The sequence below is a fragment of the Anoplolepis gracilipes genome, chromosome 11, assembly GCF_047496725.1.
Source record: "Anoplolepis gracilipes chromosome 11, ASM4749672v1, whole genome shotgun sequence".
Taxonomy (NCBI): Eukaryota; Metazoa; Arthropoda; class Insecta; order Hymenoptera; family Formicidae; genus Anoplolepis; species Anoplolepis gracilipes.
Window position 1 is genome coordinate 7,850,651 of NC_132980.1, and position 20,672 is coordinate 7,871,322.

The 20,672-nt window shown below is 38.0% G+C and overlaps 1 protein-coding gene and 1 long non-coding RNA gene across 8 annotated transcripts in view; one reads left to right on the forward strand and one right to left on the reverse strand.

Moving 5' to 3' along the window:
- LOC140671410 (uncharacterized) overlaps positions 1-20,672 on the forward strand; it is a 296,391-nt gene that overhangs the window by 200,320 nt on the left and 75,399 nt on the right. The window lies entirely within an intron of this gene.
- LOC140671411 (uncharacterized) overlaps positions 1-20,672 on the reverse strand; it is a 349,127-nt gene that overhangs the window by 147,197 nt on the left and 181,258 nt on the right. Inside the window, exon 4 of one of the 6 annotated variants that reach the window (XR_012047724.1) lies at positions 18,164-18,330. The exons of the other annotated variants lie outside the window; for them this stretch is intronic. This is a non-coding gene — a long non-coding RNA (uncharacterized lncRNA). Of the gene's footprint in view, positions 1-18,163; positions 18,331-20,672 lie in introns of those variants that run through there. 6 annotated transcript variants of the gene reach the window in all.

The window sequence follows — 20,672 nt, forward strand, 5'->3', positions numbered from 1 at the left end:
TTCAAGAACGAATTCACCATATTGACGATAGCATTCTTAACGACAGCATTTATGTAGAGTTCGATTTCGTTTTGATGACATTTTGTCGCGAATTTTGATGGAAAATCTGATATTTATATGAGACAGTAATTTATTAATTAAACTCATTTTTATTAAAGAGATTTTTTGATGGAAGTTATTCAATTAATTAACCATCCACGTGTAAAGCAGAGACTCGCAAACGACACTTATGAATCTCTAAAACGGCTGTTAAAAAAAATTGCGCGAAAGCGAGAGAAGATAAGAGAGAGAGAGAGAGAGAGAGAGAGAGAGAGAGAGGGGCGCCATTATAGGGAGGAACTAACACATTATTAAGATGACGTTGCAAAATATAGTTCCGCAATGCCGGCGGCAGCAAGGAAACCTCAGCGACAGCTGCGGAAGCTATAACACATTTATATCTCGAATCAACTTTTCTAAAGGCGCATATCAAATGATTTCGATTTCCTGATGCGCGCCCAGTAAATTTCTCGGTGGCGAGAATAATCGAAGCTCATGAAAAACTATTTATACTTATATACTAGTATGACAAAATGCGATATGTAAAATTTACTTTGAAAGGTGTTCTTTATTTCGTAGACACAAAGTACATACAATTCATTCATACGAAATACAATATATATAATTTGAGAAATCGTAAATGTCTTTGGAAATAAATCTAAACTATTCTGTATTTTATTTTTTTAAACAAATAAGAAATTATAAAAAATAATAAGATTGTTATACAACCATACTGCAAGAAGGAAGTAGCTTCAAATTGGAACACATTACGCTTATGGATAACTGCACTTCTCGCACGTAATACAGCGGCACGGCGTTAATTAGCTTTCTTAGGAAGATGCGCCGTTGATGAGGAAGAGATGCGTGTTGTACCCCGTTCATTACGCATTTAAGGTGAAGTCCCTCGAGTCTTCTAAATGCGCGAGGGGCGGAACGCGTCTTGTAAATGACTTTGTACTCGATTTAATTGTGGGTCTTGCGCACGATTTTTTCCCTTGACGTATATATATTTTCTACATAAATAGATGGGTAGACCACTGCTACGAGCGCTCTCGCAAGCCTGTAATCCTGTTGATTTTATGCCGCCCGCATCCATGACACGGATATGACGAATGCTGCGAAGAAGCGAAAAATGTATGGCGCGTGTTGCTCAGCTTCCCGAACCCTGTTATGTGCGAATGGGCTTTGGGGCGAAAAAGGAATCGTGCTCGGAAACGCGACTCATCTCTTGATATCGTGCTCCGAGTATCTTATCAGAAGTGTATTTAAGTGAAAACTAATAAAATTTAAGATAGAAGATCGAAAATATGTCTATATAAAAAATAAATAACAAGTTTAGAATAGAAATAATTTTTTTCACAATATATATGACAATTTTTTGATAATATTTATAAAATATTGTAGAGGAATCTAGAAAAATCATCTACCATTGCATTCTGTTTCGAATTTATTTATGAAGAAGATAGAAATTTGCGCGATAAGGAATAAAAGACACCTGATGCTTGCAGTTTCCTGTCAGACATGTTGAGGAGAAAGCTAATAGATAATATTTTATAAAAAAAAATAATTGATGAATTTATTGGCACAAATCACGTATGATAAGTTTCTTTGCATCCGCACGTCGTTAATATTAGCGGATGATAGGTATCATAAATTAACATTGATTTTTCTAGATAACTTTAGTTAGATTGCTCAACATTCAGAAGGAATGTGGTTCCATGATTCTTTTATCATGAAAAATTAAAATATTATTTTGACACACAAAATTGTTAAAAAGAGAAACTATTAATAAGACTGTTGCAAAAAATTATTTAAAGTTATTAAATATTCAGACAGTAAATAAATAATACAAACAATATATTACATTTTTTAAAAATATTAATCACATGATCAATCATCTGAATCAGCTGCTTCGGCAGATAAAATTGATAAAAAAAAATATATTTCTTTACTCGATCTTACCGATAAGAATCAAAATATAAAATCAAGCAGAGCACTAGAATATCTTTATCGACTAATATAATTATTTGAAGTAAGCCGTTCGATTTCGAAGAATGTTCTGTCGATGCGGAAACGAACATTGACGGTTACCTGTCGTTCGCAAGCTATCTTGCGGAGCGCATTCGGTCGGTCAGCGCGGCTAAAAGTAGCCAGGACCCGAGGGGAAGTCGTCGCGCGTCGTGCAGCAGCCGTGTCGGTCGGTCCGATCGCTGATATCTCAAATAGACACGTTAACGTAGGCTCTGTACTATGAGCCTAAGGGCGTCCGCGAGGGTCGGGCCGACGTTCTCCGGTACCTTGTAGTACCCTGTAGTAAGGCACGTCGAGGCCTTCTTCCGTCTCTCTCCGTTTCTCTTCCCTCCTGTCTTCTCCGTAGCTCACCATCGTTGCACTTCGACCGTCGTGGTGCGCCTCTCGGTGGTTGTGTGCGCTTGCATCGTCGACTGCGCGATGCAACCCGACCTACCGTTATCCGGTTAACGAGCTACCACTGCTATATACATACATGCACCGGCCGGCTGGCCATTGCGCATGCACGAAATGTAAACGTGGGAACCGGAATTGGTGAGCAGGAGAGTAAAGTGAGCTTAGGGATCCTGAGAGAGGAGAAGTGCCGCATCCTCCTGCCGCTGAGAAAGGATGAAGGCTACCTGCCGATCGCGGTGGTGGCGACGGCGATTCTACTATAGTTCTGCAGATTGCGAAAGGTAGCTGATTCACCGCACGGGTCATTAGATCGCCCCGGGGACCACCCTGTCGTGGCTGACCATCTACCAACTCTTAAACTCTACGGACGTTAAAGAAAGTCATAAATGACGGTTTATGATTTTAGCGTCGAAATTATGCAATTAGGATTCGTATTTTATTTTAATATTGATAATAATTATTATTTTATAATAATGACAGAGTAAGATGCGATTACAAAAATTTAAGATTATTTTTATTTTCTAATTGTCTTACGAATCCGTGTTAAAATTTCTACAGGATTTTCTAAAAAAAAAGAAATAATTTTTTTTTTTTACTTAAAATGTTTATCTTATGACGATAATCGAAGACACGTGTTATCTGAAAAAAAGCAACGCGCAGCTAAATTTTTGCACGTTACGCAGATCATCATAGAAATTTATTGTTACGAGAAACATAACAAAATTCTTCTCAGATCGTAAGATCTATAAGCTTATCAACGATGGCAGCATCGTTTATGCGATTACGACGCGAACTTTGCAGTGAATGAGATATAAACGTGGGAACTGGACTTGGTAATGGACGGAATGAGAGGCCAGCGCCTCGAACATCAACCGAGGCGCTCGGTTGAGAAAGAACATCTTCGATCGTCTCTCTCGTGTTGTAGATTAAACTTCAACGCTGTTACGACTGATGCGAGGGCCATTTCATCGCGAATTGCTTCGATCAGGATTGTGGGCGCGTCATTACTGAAACGTTTTATTAAGATACGTTATACTTTATGTCTTATTATGCTTACTTATTATTATTATTGCTTTCTGTTTCAGGTAAGTCTTCAGAAGAAAATGCTGTATTATACCTTATCTATTTCTCACGTCCGAGTATACATCATCGTGTAAGTACACCACCTCAGGAAACAATATTGATATTTTTATTTGAATGAAACTAGCAAAGTCCCTCTATATGCAAAAAAATATCATCACGCTCTCCTATCGTAAAAATCTGTTGACCATCACGTGCGGGGAAATGACATTCTTGGGAGATTTAAACTCGCGTACTGTTAGATCGCGATAACGCATCTCGCGACCTCGCGCATGTACACGTAAACAACGTATGCGTCGTAATCCACAGGTGCACGTTGCTGATAGAAAACTTGCTAAGCGAGACCTCGTCGTAAGATCAATCTCACTACATATAACTCTTTATATTTCGAATGTAAATCCTTACAATTTGCATAGACTGTTATCCAGCACTTGGGATTTTGCAGAATATTAAATTAAATATAAAATTGAATATTAATAATATATTTTTATAATAATAAATATTAAATTAAATATTAAAACAAAATTGAATTTGAAAAAGAAAATGGAATATTTCTCTATGTCAATTTAAATCATGCAATTTTTATAAAGTGAGTTTTAAGTATTTATTTCTCAGTTAAAGAGACCTCCTTCAAGTTACCTCCTTTTGTCGCAACGATCTTGTTCCCGTCTCCCGTTATTTTCTTCACACCGATCTTGCTCGCAGGATATGCACCAATCTGTGCATCTCACTTTGTTCCCGCGGATTAGCCAGCGGTAGTGTGTATTATGTTGCGCGATTCCTGTCCGTTCCTTCCTTTATGTCGTATACATGCGATCGCTGGTGTGTCAACACCTAACTCGCAAGCGCATCTGATAGTAACCGACTCACGCCCGTGCATTGCAGATTCGGATTTAATTTTCTTCTTGCCAACAGATTGAATCATCCACCGTCGTTGATAAATAAATCGTTGCAAAATTAATGAGCTTACATTTCGTCGGATATACAATTATCGGGGTACAATATAAATGTATGATTTCTTTCAGTAATATAATTCTGTTATTAAAAAATGATTTTTAGCGATTTATTATGATAACAATGGACGATACCGTCACATTCGGCAGACATTGATTATATCTACTTGTATTACGTAATTACTTCCCGTGACAGATTGTACGCGACAATATCGCATATAACGGCCACGAAAATATTCACGATCGAGGAAGCAGATACTGTCACGGTTTTACCCCACGAAGTTTCACGTGAGAATGTCAAGACTTTTCGCTGAAAATGTGGCCGCATGGAAGACGCAATTTCCATTATCACTCATTACGTTCTGACCTTCTCCGTACGCCGAACGTCGATGGCCTCGTCGAATCGTTGGGGCCGATCGGGGAAAATCATTGTTGAACAACCGAGCGGAAACGTTGCAATTACCGAGGGGCAGGATGATTACACCTTGTGTTCAGCGATATATCAACGAATTACGTGCCACACGTGTTTGTTTGTTTGTCGAACCCGCGAATATTAATCCAATAATCCTTCTCTCATTCAATTTCTCGTTTCTCCGATATTTGTTTTACGCGTTCCGATTAAATGTCACGATGGGAAAAGTCGAAATTTATTTTATCTTACGAGATTTCTGATGTGCCGAAAGTAATTTAATAATTGTAACATTTTGTAATATTATTAATTCTCAAAAAAATTGAATTACATTATTATTTCATATAATAACGTGTCCCGAGTAACCGTCTCGATGATTTACCATAACGATATTCAATCCCGCCTTAAAGAGATTACTGTGCATTGCATGCTTCTTTCAATCGTTGAATATTCTTCGAGCAAACGTCATCGCTCGGAACGATTTCTACGGGTCTCGTGTCAGCGATTAACGATAATGCAACACGGCGAACGTTCGAGTCACCGTCGCAAGAAAGGCGCGCGCGTCCCGTTAACGTCATAATAATTCACGACGTCGACAAGGAGTCGTTCCGCGCACGACATTTTTATACGACGCGAAAGAAACCAGCGAGATTCCTCGGTTGTCTCCGAGATGCCTTGTAAGCGATCATCGACTCGCGACGTACGCGGTCTATCTCCCGTCGATCAGATCGGCGTGATAGATCGCCTCGCGAATTGCCAGGACTCTCGTCGCTCTCTACTGGTGTAACCTGTTTACGCGAGACGACATATCCGATACCATTTTCCTATTCATAATACTGGTCTCGCGCTGTCGCGATTAGTATCTTTGTCCCCCCCCCCCGGAGAGCAAATGATAAGCATCGAATATTAGCGAGGGACTAAAGATGATTCATTTAACGATACTCCCCCGCCAAAATTCTTTCTAGTTAAGGAAGATTGAGAGAAGTTAAAATATTGAATTAAAGGAGAATATTTTATTGAAACAGAAATAATATATGATCTCTCTTCCTATTCTTTTAAATTAAATGAAGTTGATTAAGATATTAAATTTGATTTAATTTAATTTTATTGATTATGAGAATATTTAATTGAAACAGAAATAATGTATGCTTTTTCTCTCTTCTTATTCTTTTAAATTAAGTAAAGCTGAATAAAAGATTAAATCTGATTTAATGCAATTTAATCTATATTATTATTGTGAATTATTGCATATCTTGATCACGTATAATTATTTTATTTCTTTAGTATTGATTTTTTTAATAAATTGTGTGTAATTATTATCTTTTATTTATTATATAAAATAATTTCGTGAAAATGCAAATTTTCACTATCCTGAGATAATGTGTTATCACTTAACTTCTTTTTATTTCCATTTGCAGTAAATTTGTGACAACGTATTGTGTATTTCGCGTAGTTATATTGCGTGGTAATTGCGGATATATCTTGCGATATATTGCCTATACCTCTTCGAGATAACACTTAACCTTATTTTTCTTTTTAAACAGATTTTTAACGAAGACTTTCAATATTTCTTTTGTTTTCCATCAACAATTAAAGTTTCTTTGCTGACAAAGTTTTATGGCGCTAAATATTATGAGACCATTTTTTTCTCAAACGGAGGAATTTTTTAAAAAGATATATATAGAGTCAAAAATTATTCAAGTAATGTAAACTTTCCATATTAATTCGATTGCTCCTTTGAAGTGAAACTTTTGCTCATGGAACAGAATCGAGATTCTACGATCATAGAATCTCGCTAACATAATCTCCAATCCGCTACATCTTGATGTAGGCAATGTTTCTTGGAAAGAGATCTACGATCACCAAATGAATAACAAGCACACGAGATACACGAAAAATCGACGCGGCGAGAAAACGAAGAAGGATCCCTAGCGTACGTGGTATCGATGGAGGCGCGATCGTAGTTAGAGCCGGCGTATCACGGCGATATAATCCGGTATTATCGGTTAGGACCATATTCATCGGCAAAATAACGGTCATGACTAACTTACTCTTCCTCGCAAGATTCGAAGGTTCGATTCCGCGATACTAACAAACATATTCGATTACCTTATAGCGGGCAAAACAAATGGCAATATATTGCAACGTTAAGAGGGATCTCTTCGTCAGGTTTCCCATAGAAAACGGAACAGACAAGTACTTAGAGGAGGAAGAAGGAGCGACGAGCCGGGAGCAGAACCTCCAGACCGGGTTGTAACATGCTCTCCCACGCGGTGGTGGCTTGTACGGCTTCAACGGCGGATCGACATCCGCAAAGATGCCGATACACCCGTGCTCGAGCACGGTGCTACAATTATCAGTTATCGGCTCTCGAGCGATCTAACAAGTCAGCAATTCCGTTGCAAAGCACGTTTAACGAGTCGAGTTGGTTAAACTTTCGCAGGCTTTCGTTATTCAAAAACTTGAAGCGGCAAAATTGATTTTTATTGTTTTTATAATATAAAGATAAACTAATATCGATGGTTTGAGTTTCGTTAATTAAATAATTATTTTACGGGCGATTGTTCAACTATTGATTAAAATATTAGTTAATTTAATTTCTATCTATATCTTATAATATTAAAAATTATTAAGCTATATAATTAAACTTTGAAAAAGCGAATGTCTCAAGTATTAATTTTCTGCCATTAATAATTTGTAAAATTATTTTCTGTGACAAAGAAAAAGAATAAATTATTATTTAATTGTGTACAGGAGAGAAAAGCAAAACTGCGTCTAATTGCTACGTCTGTTATTTTATTTTTTTGCTGGGTAATTAAGATGGTATTGTAAAAGATTCTTTTGTATACTTTATATAAAGTCCGTTCTAATCTTCCCACACACTTTCACAAAAAATCTATGTGTATAATCGCGAAAGAACAGTTCGCTGAATTAAATGTCCACCGATTTATTCAACGGGACTCTCTCAAATCCCATAATTTGAGTCCTTCGAGAAGAATAAATGTCACTACGGCCATTAAGGCGACAATATAAAAGAAGTTTTTTAGAAATTACTTTTGTCTCGTTTTATCAAAGAGAAGAAACTTATAAGATTATTCAACAACCGTTTGCGTTTAAGCATATGAAATACATTTATCAGTGATGTACAATGCAGTTATGCAATATTATCGTATTAATATCTTTAAATTCTAAAAAAACCGTTTATAATTTATTATCACATCTATTTTATATATCTCAGGAAAATTCAAATTAAAAAGATAAATTCTGTTGTTATATATGTAGAAGAGAGAGATACAATTTTATTATACTTTGTCAATTTTTGTTTTTCAGTATAATATTTGAAATTCTTTAATTTCAACAAATTTAAAAAATAGTCGAAAATGATAACATATTACTTGCTTGTTGAAATTAACATTCAAACGCACAGAGAAGACATTCTTGAAAATCCTTTTCGTAATAAAATCCAAAAATTCTTGGTTGGTTATTAATCGAAATCAAAAAGCGGGATTCAAGTCGATGGATGTTGATACCCGCGCGTATCGGCGCGGCATAGACAGTTAACGGGGATTTATGGTGCCCAGATGGTGCGGCTACTGAAGTAGCTGTTCGTAGGGAAGCCTCCGGGCGAACGGTCGCGAGTTGAACGGAAGGGTTGAGGAAGGCGCACGGAGGAGATGCGGCGAAAGAGAGAGATGAGGGAGAGAGAGAGGGAGACGGAGCGAGTGTATGCACGAAGATGTTATCTATTCGCTGGGGCGGAACATCGAGGGTGGTGGTGGTGGCTCGTAGTTTATACTTACTCGCACTTACTTTACTAGCTGCTAGCTGTACGAGAGATATACGACGATAACATCTGACGTATGGAAGTCGGCCGCGTTATAAAGACGTGACGATGCGCGATAACGAAGCATAAGAAACGACGGATTATTAATTTCACGTCGTTTGCTGGGCCGCGCGATTCTACGCGAATTTATTGTCCAAGCAATTTTCCTCGAGCGGTATTTAATACGTATTTATTGTTGTTAATTCGCACTTGTCGAAATTGCGCGCTTGTTTTCTGATTCGTAAATAACAGCTCTGTCAGCTGTTGCTAATAGGAAAATCATTTGCTTCTACGACGAAAGAATTTCGTCATTAGAAATTTCATGTCATTAATCAATATCTAATATCTTGATTATAAAATGATACAATGTAAGATAATATCATTTTTATATACAAACGCCAACTATCATGTTTTATGCGAAATTATTGTTGCAACTCTTATCACTCACCGGGGCACGTTACCTAACGCGATATTAATGTTTGCAAAATACGTTGCAGCAAAAAATCTCCACGTTATCCGTCTCCGAGATAAATTATGAAACTAACAATAAAGTAAAAGCGCGCCAGAGGGGCGTTAAAAGTGGAGCACGTGAACGAGAACAAGGTGTTGTCCGTATCCGCGACATAGCGAATAAATCTCACCGGTTTCTGTCATCACGGCGTACAATGGCATGGAATAGAGTCAACACAAGCGCTACTTTCCCATACGATCCGACTCATCGAGTCACCCAACACCGCTAGTTACCCAACACCGTATTGTCACTATCGGCCGTTCGCCATAAACATTGATTTCGATCGGTCGTCATAACGGGCGGCAGGTCTGACTCAGCGACAAATCGCGAAGTGCAAAAGTGCATTTCCTCGTGTGTCATCGTAGACATCGCAGATGAATATAACTGTTTGTATTGTTTCGGGATATTTCATGTACGATGCAACGCAATTTATCGCGAGAAATATTCGATGATAAAATGTGTAGAAAACGTTCCAGTCATTTTTTGATTTTGCATCCTAAAATATAATAATACTGGAGAGAGAGGGGACATTTTTTTATAATAAAAACCCCATGATACGAGAATGCGAAAATAAAAATGACGGTGTGTTTGAGAGCGCGAAAAAATCGTTGCGAATATTCACCATTTCGAGCACTTAATAATAATGAAAATCGTACGCACCCGCCGCGTCCTTTCGATTTCCGCGAGTCAGCTGTGCCACGCGATTCTTAAGTCTCGCAGCAGAATGCAGTTTAGTCTTTCGGAGACAACAGAATACGTGAGTATTGACAGCACAAAAATAATGAATTATATACGCCGTCGGTTCACGATACTTTCGCCGGGGCCACGTTGCACGCGCTGTACTTCGAGATTAATCCGTCGTCGGCTTCCATTCTCTTTCTATCGACTCACAGCGATGCTTGATAGATCTACGTCGTACTAGGTGACGTTTGAGTTATGCACTGATTCGGTCGTGGATGAAGTAAAAATCGACAAGTCGGAAATTGACAAGGAATTAAAAAGGCGAAATTACAATGGCCTACGCATCGCATCCTGAACTTGATTTAAAAATTATTAACACAATTTTGTATTAAAATACAGATTGTAACAAAAATACAGGTTTTCTCATTAAAATCTTTTTTCTAAATGATTATATTATTTATTTATTTATTCTTAATCCTTGCTTTTCGGCTTAGGATGGCTTCTAGCTTGTTTTACGTATTTACATATAACCATTTTATATCTTAAATTCTATAAACCATATGAATACGCTTACTAATTCTACCAAATATAATCCAAAAATATATCCTATAAAATAAAATAAATTAAACTAAAATGAACTAAATAATTCTATAAAAATATAGAAAACATAATAAATATAATATATATATAAACATCTAAATATAAATATAAATATCTATAGATACAAATATATACATACATAAACTATATAATTTATATCTAATTCCTTAAAACAAACCCTGTCAATCTATTTTTATCCAGAATTTTAAGTTAAAATCAAAATTAAAATCAAAATTACAATTAAATTCAAATTAAACTTAATCAAAATTAAAATTAAAATTAAAATTTGAATTCTCAATTTAAAATCAAAATTCCAAAATCCAAAATGCAAATTCGAAAAGTCAAAAACTCACAACTTCAAAGTTTAACATTTCCACTGCAGACTTTCAAGATTCAAACCTCAAAACTTTAAACCCGAAGATTCAATCCTTATTTTAAATTAAATTAACTTACTTAAAATTCAAAATTAAAATTAAAGTTAAGATCAAAATCAAAATGCTCAGTCCCAACTGAATTTCTGAACCTTTCCAACTTTACTTTCGTTTAACCTTCTCCTTTCCTATTTTTTTCTTTCTCCCTCTATTCTTCTCATCACCTTTATTCCTCTACCATCTTCATTTTAGCATTCTAAATGATTATAATTAATAGAATAAATTTTGCCATACACGTTATAAAATTTGTTACATTATAAATCTCATCGTCAAGCTAGACTGCTTATTTACATCAATGTCGAGCGAGAGCTCTCGTCGAGATTAAAACACAAATCATACGTCACGCCCAGTCCGATTTCCGTGTACATTCTCAACTTTCTCGTCGCGCGGTAAGCTTGTGCTAGGTAGGGGGTAAAAAAAGCAGGGCAGCAGGAAAAAGCGCGGAAAATGTAGGCGAGTCAATCACGAGATTACATACCGGTGCGTCGCGCAGGCGGCGTCTACTTTTTCATCTTCTCAAGATCTGAACGCAATGGAATACTCGACACTCCCGTTTACGAGAAGACGCGCGCGCATTAAAAAAAAAAAAAAAAAAAAAAGAAATGAAGCAAATTGCGTGGCGCACGTCGCACAATGACACGCCTGACGATGAAAACGGCGGCGCGTTAAATGTTAATACATATCAGTCGAGAGACTATCGCGCGCCGAGCCCTTACGAAGCATTCATATATAAATTTCAATGAATCGCTTTCGATATACCCGGTGTTCATCTTCGTCAAATGGTGTTCATTCTTTGTATAATATATTAAATTTTGATAGTTTTTAAGTTGACTTTAAATCAAATTACATTTCGACATTTAAATCTTAATTTAGGGGTTTAATAAAAATTTCATACATTATATAAACATATATAATGTTTAATCGAAGAATAAAATTTTATTTTTTTACATCAAAATTTTAATGGGCTCGATACGTCGTTATTCGATTGCATCATCGGATTTTCGTATTGTATTTTACCTTTATTAAAATGCATCTGAGATAACATCAGTGCATCGGTATTTAATTCTGTTTTCTCCGCGGGAGTTCAGTGTTCAAGAATTATTTGAAAGGTACCGTTTAAGCAGGCATGTGTGACGTACACGCGCCCTTTCTTTTCTGCGCGCGTGCATTCCGATCACGCCGATCGATTTATTAATTTATTTATTCTCAGCACGAGCACCGTCGTTGAGGTGAGCAACTTTTTTTCCAGACTACCTGCAGCTAGGCTGCAGATGTTTACGTACATACTAGTTAGAACAATTGCGAAAGAAAGACGAATTCCTGAAAGGCATCTTACGAAGCTGCGTAATGCTGCGTGTCAATAAACAAGCCCAATTCCATCAAAAAAATATCCGCGGGATATTAAATATCCGAACAAATAACAACGAAGCAAAAATACAGTTTTATTTTATATTTTTTATCGATTAATCCAGTTAAAAAAGGTCAATTAAATTTTATTAAATTATTGGAAAAAATATATAGAGCATGGTTTGTTCGAGTTACATCCAATTTTGTTATTAAATTCTGAAATTTTTGATAATAAAATATCTATATATTTTCTGCAAAATTCAACATGGGTTTTTATTTCATTATAAATTTTGTTTGATTTTTTTATTTGATAATATAAAATGTTACTAAGCGTTTTTTAAAAATTTATTTAGATATATAAAGTTGCGAATATATTATATTATATAAAGGGGGATCATAATACATGTATGGGCGATGTTACAAGTCTGGAGGACGTCAGGAGGTTCGGTGAGGCGCGAGAGGGCTCTTTCGAAGAGGCCTCGCCGTCAAACCAGAGAATCAGGGAAGATTAGTTTTCTTTCTTGTACCCGATGGCCCGTAGTGGTACTTAATCCACGCACGTGTATAATCCGTAAACGAGCGTGACGCATTCACCTTGACCCCAACATAAGATATTATACCTACCTACCTATGGTCGGTACCGGAGGAGCGCGCGAAACGAAGCTTTGATTTATACGAAAGTCCTGGTGGTGGCCGGCGAGAAGATGCTGCGAAGATCCCGCGCCCGTACATCTGGCGAGAACCTTCCTTAGTAAAAACGCGGCGGCGACGGCGGTGGCATCGGTTTGCGAGCGACTGGCATTCGTGTATAGGCACGTATACGTACACGTGCATCACGTGCATACACGCACTCGTAATCAGGCAGCCGCGACGTAGAATCTACCTGTTCCCATCTCGACGCCGCGGGCTCGTTGTTGGCGTCCGACACGCGATGACGCGCCTATGTTTATTCTATCTGAAGGCGCGTCTCTCGTTTCACTTCCGAAAAGGGAAACGCGACTGAAATTATTCCGTTCCGAATCTGTCTCTCCTCCGGGGGACGATTTTTCTTTTCTCTCCATTTCTTTTTCTTTCTTTCTCTCTCTCTCTCTCTCTCTTTTTTTTTCGTCGTACAAGACGTCACGCGTCTCGCGGCTGCGGTATTCGCGCTGACATGCAAATATACGCCGCGGCGCGCAGCACCTGGAGTGGATAATGACGCGTGCATAGACGCTGTCAGTCCGGCTGCCCATCGTTTTCCGTTCGTTTAGTCACGGCTCGTCGGCGCGAAACTATTTTCAACTGTCGCCGCCGCCGCCGCCGCAGCCGTCGCGCCGAGGGTAGACAAGTCAGGTTGGCATTAGAGGGGTCGGCGTGATGATGAAAAAAAAAATGAATAAAAATAAAAAAAAAAAAAAAAAGAAAAAGATCCGCGGTAATTTTGTCCTGACGCGCGTGAATCTCTCGACGGACGCGTACATACACATCGCGCGAAGAAAGTATCCGCGAGGAATTTGCGCTCGTACCTGCTTGATTATGCATGCGAGAATGGGTCCCTGTCTTCTTCGAGACGAGTCGGAAAATGGGGAACATACGAAATTGTCGAGGATAAAGAGAGGCATGATTAAACTATTAAATATTAATGTATAAACAGACTTGTGTGGATTTTAAAATGTCATACGAGTTTACAGATTTATGCGCGATCGATTTCTCACGCGTCCTCTGCGTTGTCATCTATATGTCGTACGTCAGTACGCGTGACATTTTCTTCTGCCTATTTCTCAAAGATTCATGTTTTATGAATCGTGTGTCGATGAAGCATCTCGTTCTTCGAAGTTATTCGACATTACGGATACGGACAAGTTGACATGGTGACAATGTCGATTTGTCGACGTAGTAAATTTATTAAGGTGCCAGTGAGTCTTACAAAAACACACGTATTTTAAACATATAAAACATTAGCTGTAACTTTCAAAACCGTGATCAAATCTATTTACAACAATTATATTCTGTATAAAACGATTATATTCTTACGATAGAATGTAGACCTGATAGGATACGCTAAGGGAACCGGGAGTTTTGTTCATCGAAACGAGATATTTAACAACGATCGGAAACAACAAGCTGCCGGTCTAATCGCCGATCGACTACCTGGAGATCCCTCGAAGGGTCCGTGAGAGTGTGAGAACGTGCACCCGGGACTTGCGACTGAATCACGTTAACTAGAAGGTCCGGGAAGCTCGAGCGACGAGAAGATTACGTAACGGTGTTTCGTAAAGAAGGATTTAACAGTTTTTTTTTTTCTGTTTTCAACGAAACGACGATTTTTCAATTTCAATGGTATCATTTACTGCTCTATTATAATCGCGTGAATAATGATATAATTTATTTGTTATACTAAATTTATAATTAATTTATTAATAAATTAATAATTCATAATTGTGAATCTTTATATTAATTTTTTATATTGAGATTTATAAATTGAGAAAAAGAGAAAGAGATTAATTTATAAACGCAATTTTTTATAGAAATCATTTTCCTTTTTTTGAATATTACGCAAGAGAAAAGTGTCTTATGTATAAATTTCGCAGAATGTAACTTCATGTTCTTACCGAGTATGCGTATCCCTCACGCATCCTGATGCCGATGAAATATCTTTTCGTAAGATCGTATCGTAAATCGCTTAGAAGCACGAGGCGACTGAGCAGAAAATTTACGCGGCCGTAAAATGTCGGTACAAGAGTAAACATCCGGACTCTACCCTGAGATTTGATTCCGAAGTTTCCGTTAATTTTTTCTTGTATAAACGAGCTGTAATAAAGCGACCAAATAAATTCTGATCGTCGTATGAAAAAATATTTCCGAAACTTTAAAAATAAACCTTATAATATAGTTTTACCATCGATACAGTCACAATTATTCTCGGAAAGTTGTACTAAATTGATTTATACTTAGCGCAGTAGGAAATTAATATATTTCTTATTCCATCGTTAATTACCGAATATTTTATGTAGAACTATACGGTCGTGTACTTCACTCTTTTACAGCATTCGGCGAGCACTTAACCATTATCAGCTGTTGTCGACAAATGGCGGGTTTTATTTACCGTTGTTTCATCGGTGGCATAACGACCCGACTTCCAGGGTAAGCCACGAGTGCGCGATCCCTGCTATCGTCCCTTTAGGCGAGATACGGGCCTTAATGTGTCTCGAGCATCCGCTGAAATCTTTAAATGTATCCGCGTCTCGTCCGTGTCTTGCTTCTGCCTGGTTGCGATCATGATTTGCCGTGAAAATACAGGCGATACTTTAGTCGATGGATTGAACAATCTCAATTTCTCTCTCTATTTTTTCTCTTTTGAAAAAATTATATCTTTCACGTTTCATGTGTTTTAACATACGTGCATAAATTTACTTTTTAATATTAAAGATGTTATTAAATAATATTTAATATTTTAGAAACATTGTTAAATAATTTTAGAAAATTTATTTAATAACAGATCGAATTTTTTTCGTTGCATTAATCTTTTATTTTAGATTTTTTAAATATTGCTTAAGTTGTTTAAATTTTCAAGATTAATGCGACTATAAAATAAAATCATAACAATCGCAACATAATAATGTATTATAATATTCATATAAAGACATTATACTGAATTGGAATAATCGGTTTCATGATTTGTTTCATTCCACACATCGCTTCGGCGAGATTGATGAAGGCAATCGCGACTAATATGCCGGAAGGAATGCGGAGATGGTGCGCGAGCGCGCGATATCGCTTATCAGCACATATCGCATAACCGGTAGCAGGTAGAATCGCGCGTTCGTCGATGCTCCCGCTCTGTTGTCCGGCGATTGTCACGCAGGTAGATCCGTATCTTCGCCGCAGCGTGCACGACGGTCGCGATCGTGATCTCTCTTGTGCGCCTAACGAAGTCCGAAGATTCCCTATGCGTGGTAAAGTAACGTACGCGCACGTGATTACACGCTACACACACGTGGTCGAGTAATGTCTCTCCGGTTATGATGTTCTTACGAGATCGTAAAACCTCTCGCACGAGCTATTGACTTGTCGTGCGAATTTCAACGCGATCACTCAACCAAGTTAATGCTCATGAAGTTTAACGAAGTCAGTTTGGCTATCAGTCCGTAAACTAAACTTTATGTATTCCAGAGTATAAAATTTTTATCTGAAAGATCACACACACGTGTTCTTGAGTCTTTATGTTTCAAAGTGTCTCATAATTAACTATATATTTAAATGATTATATTCGTAGAATTTGAGAGATGCATCGCGTATCAGGCTGGAAAATACGAATGCGATATACATTAAATATACGTGATCGTGCATGCGTACTTTGCTGTAATTGCGTATTGTGCAACGATTGACATGAACATATAGTTACACAGTTTAATATCGCGACCTACGTCATAGCACGGTAACACGTTAGCGCGGTACATTTTCTTATCGGTAAATAGGCGGCTAATCATCATCAATCACTATCGGTCGTGTGAACTGCACGTACTCCATATCGACAGACCCATCACGTATACATGAGTTTATGAGTCTTCTAATTTTTATATCGATTTAAATGGAATTAATTGACCGTTAGTTATTTGAAATTTACTCATACTTGGCGAGTATCAGTATTGAAAAATTAATAAACATGACTCTATTATCGTAAAAGGTAACTAAAGATTTCGCTTATAAAAATACGTAAAATCTGGAGAAGTAACTGACGTTAATTATCCATCATTTACATGTCGATTAATTCACTTTCGCTATTCATTGTGTTGGGTCTGACAGAGAGTGCAATTCTGTTCCGTTATTAGGATTCGCAGTCCTCGTCTTCAAGATCCCGACGAAGTGATTTTTCCCCTGGCACAATGTACTAACGATTTCTCGAGGCAAACTCGCTCGGTTGTATGTTGAATATTCCTTTCGGCGACAACGAGTTTCTTTCGACGAAGACGCCCGTCCAGGCGCACCGTTCGTCTTCGTCACCCTGGCCCTCCGAAGACCTGCTGCTGTGGCGTATCCTAATGATCGCTGCTGCGTCCCGTCATTAGGCGTACGTGCTACCGGCGTACCGGTTTTTCCGCGCGATCTTTACCCCTCCCCCTGCCTTCTCCATCAGCCTGAATCCCTTGGTGTATCTCTCGTCGAGCTGTCACTGGTAAGAAAAGATTTCGTTCTTCCATGCGCGCGTATAAGACACATGTGTAAGAGACGTACCGTGTCGACTTGTCTCGAGACAGGCAGACAGATGCTGCTTGCAAATTAGTAACATAGATTTCACGACGACGCGACGATGGTGTAAATATGTAATATGGACTAAGGAATTATAGGAATGACTAGTTACCATGATCTGGTTGACAGATTTGATCAACGAAAATATAATGAATTAATTGAGCAAAAAAAAACCCGCAAAATATCTATTAAATATTTGTCTATATTTTACTTCTTAATTTTGTCTTTTTAATTGATAAGAATGCAAACATCTTGAATTTTGTCATTTGAAAAGCTGAATGCTTTCGAGGCATTTCGGGTTTTAAATAATTTACATTTAAATAATACAAACACGTAATATTACTATTCAATCAGCTAATTTTGTTCTTTCTGAGACATGCATTGCCGAGTTATCGTGTCCATATGGACAGATATTGACTCTGAGAATCGACAGGGTCCCGCAGGTGAATAAGGATCCATGTGGCTTCCATGCGGCGGCCTCTAATTGCCGAGACTCGTGAATTAGCATCGGCAATAAACTCAGCTAGTCGCGCTGCGTCGACAGTCGGACGTAAAGGTGACTGTAAAGGTTCATTAGTCACTGAGCACTGTGTAACCCAGGTATATTACTGCTCCCCGGGTACTACCAGCTAGCCATTCGTTCCCGTGTCACGTGAAGGATATACACGCCTCTCCATTGGCGCACTACCGATTCGTTCATTCCCTTAGCGAGCATCGCCGCCGATCCTCCGGGGGATAATCAAGAGGTGGGCTCCTTCATTCCTTCCGTTGCCGAGACGTTGCTCCACGGCTTGACTTTCCTTGCAGAAATTCAATTCGTGCAGCTATTATCATCTTTATTGGTTGGATTTTAATACATAAATTTCAGGGATTCTTCGACTCTCTGAAATTTTGCTGCGTTAGTGTCATTTGATATATAATTACAAGAATATCTTTTACTAATTCTCGATTTTATGATTTTATTTTATTTTAGTTTCTAATAATTTTACGACATTATAAATTATTTATTATATATATTTCTCTCAATATGCACAATTTTTCTCTTTTATACGTAATTTTATATTTGCAGAAATGATTTTTATATATATGGAAATTTACATAGCATCGTCAGATATAATTCATATATAATATTTTTATTTTAAATATATGTAAAGATTTTAATATAACTTGATATCTCAACATCGATCCTGATTCCTGTAATTTTCAACGCGTAGATGGAGCGACGCAGAGAAATAGTTACGTGCAATCGTCGGATTGTCTACTTTATCAGACTGCTGCCATCGCACGTCTCGTTCGTTACGGTTACTACCGGGAGATCTATCGCGCTCATCACGGCCCGGACATTATTGCGTCCGGCGTTACACACATCTTGCGCTTGCAGCTGGACACGCCTTCGCGCAAAAAAGGTACTTCTCTTGTCGCCGCGATTCGTTAAGAACGAGCCCTCGTTAAGCTCGCTAATTCGATTCCACTTATTTTTCACATAAACGAGATTAAGCCATGATAATCTGTATTTTTCTCTCTATTTCTTAAAATTATAATTAAAATGAGACAGCGCTTCTATTTTAAATATAGAAAATATAAAAGAATTAAAATGATTTATATATATAATTATGCATGTGTTAAAAATAAAACAAGGAGAGAGAGAGAGAAGTTTTAATGAAATTCTCAGTAGGTATTTAATATTTAACACTTATAAAATAAATCGAAAATTAAGAGTCATTTTATAGACTACACTTGGCAGTTCTAAGAATGATATAGCGAATTAAGGCGACGCTAGAAAAATATTCGAATAGCACTTGGTGGTTTCGCCACGTTGGAAAACGCGATCGAGGTTTCTCCCGTTTAATCGCGCGAGCACGCACGCATGCAGTCGCGATTCCGCGAGTCGCGAAGTAACATGCGCAATCGCAATTTGTCACGTTAAGATGTAATGGGCCTCATTATGGTCATCTTTCATGTGTCACCGCGGCCATACTAATAAGACGTTATTAGTAGCGAAAGAGATCTTTTTCGTCGTCGCGGCCGATCGTGGGACGGTTATTATCGATGGCGCACAATTCCCCTCTCGGCATTCCTCGGCCCGATGCCGAAGACGACGTTGATGGATGCCGAAGCTCGCGTGAGCCCGCGGCGATACGAACTCACTGCTTTCTGTGTAATTATGAAAGATTCATTTTGCGAAAATCATCTGGCGTGTCTACAAAGTCGTCGATTGTCCGCGATAAATGTAAATAATTCCATCCAATTGGAGGCTTATTTAATGACAGAACTCAAATGCTAAGCCATGTGACGTTTACAGCCGTGGGCATGATGTTTTTCACAGTCTGACATATCAACTTTTAGTATCTTAAAAAAGAGACAAATGTTTATGTAATTAATTTGGGAAATTAAAAAATATATATATTTAATATGTGAAAAGTATGTATAGTATATAAATGCATCACGCGCGAATATTGTTCATAATATCGTTTATGAATCTCTCGTATCATTCATATTTTATTATTCCAAATAAAAAATAGAGATATATTAGGAAAATTAATGTGACATTAATTACTATTATAATATTAAAGGTGGTACAATTTTTATGGCGAAATTATAAGGATTAAAAAGTTCGATATCCGTTCGAATATATGCTATTCCCTAACGCAACCGCACGCCGACTAGTTTCAACCGGCGATAAATCCAAACGCGATAAAAGATTAACGCCACAATGAAGAGCGCGATAATAAATCCCGGCTTTAATTATCGGCGGCGAACTTTTCCGCGTGTTCCGGCGACGCCGGTGATAAATATCTGTCCGGGGCTCTCTGTCGCAACCGCGTCTCGCATCTGCGGCTCGTTAAGATCGTGCGTGTGCGCGCGCGCGCGCGCACGCGGGGATAAAATTATCGAAAAAGAGACGTCGCTGTACCGCCGCCTCGTATCTTGATAATCTAATAGTCGATTTACCCTAATGACTTTCCACTGCATATTAAGTGCCAAGGCCATAAGTCTTTGCGCGCGCTGCGAGTCTCGCAGTCGACTCAAGATCCTGTGTGAAATCTCGTCAAGAAACTCTCGCCGCCTGCCGATCTCTTAAATTCTCACACATTTTACTTAGTGCTTTATCCCTTCTAAGTATGTATATACATATTTCTCA